The sequence below is a fragment of the Capra hircus genome (genome assembly GCF_001704415.2).
Source record: "Capra hircus breed San Clemente chromosome X unlocalized genomic scaffold, ASM170441v1, whole genome shotgun sequence".
Classification (NCBI taxonomy): domain Eukaryota; kingdom Metazoa; phylum Chordata; class Mammalia; order Artiodactyla; family Bovidae; genus Capra; species Capra hircus.
Window position 1 is genome coordinate 4,794,247 of NW_017189516.1, and position 671 is coordinate 4,794,917.

At 37.9% G+C, this 671-nt stretch overlaps 1 non-coding gene across 1 annotated transcript; it reads right to left on the reverse strand.

Annotated features, from left to right (window-relative positions):
- Positions 1-304: 304 nt before the first annotated feature.
- On the reverse strand, positions 305-376 carry TRNAC-GCA. The gene has a single exon. It is a non-coding gene; the product is annotated as a tRNA-Cys (tRNA).
- Positions 377-671: the final 295 nt, after the last annotated feature.

The window sequence follows — 671 nt, forward strand, 5'->3', positions numbered from 1 at the left end:
CCAGTTAGACAAAGAGGGTTGGACTCCCCTCTTCTACTGCAGGGGGTTCAGCTCGATCCCTTGTTGGGGACTTGGAAGCCATGTGGCACAGCCAAAAAAAAAAAAAGGAGAGTCCTCAAAATTTTAAAAATTCATCTACCATATGATCTAGCAGTTCCACTTTTGAGTAATGATCAACCCAAATATCCAAGAATGTATTACTTTATCCAGACCCCATGGACTGTAGCCTATCAGGCTCTTCCATCCATGGGATTTTCCAGGCAAGTGTACTGGAGTGGATTGCCATTTCCTTCTCCAGGGGATCTTCCCTACCCAGGAATCGAACCTGGGTCTCCCGCATTGCAGGCAGACGCTTTACCATCTGAGCCACCAGGGAAGCCCAATTTACCCATGATGTGAACTAATTATGCAGCCATTAATATTAAAACATAGATTTAATGTCATGTCTAATGTTCATAAATTAACAAGCGGAAAAGCAGGTCATGAAAGAGGTGATTTCATTTTTGTAAAAAACATGCCTACATAGAAAAAAGACTAGAAGAACACAGCAAAAAATACATTTTGAAATAATGTATTTATAAGAATTTTTATTTGTTTTGTGTTTTACTGTTTCCCATATTTCATACAATGACTATATGCTTATTTTATAATATGAAATATTATTTTAAAGG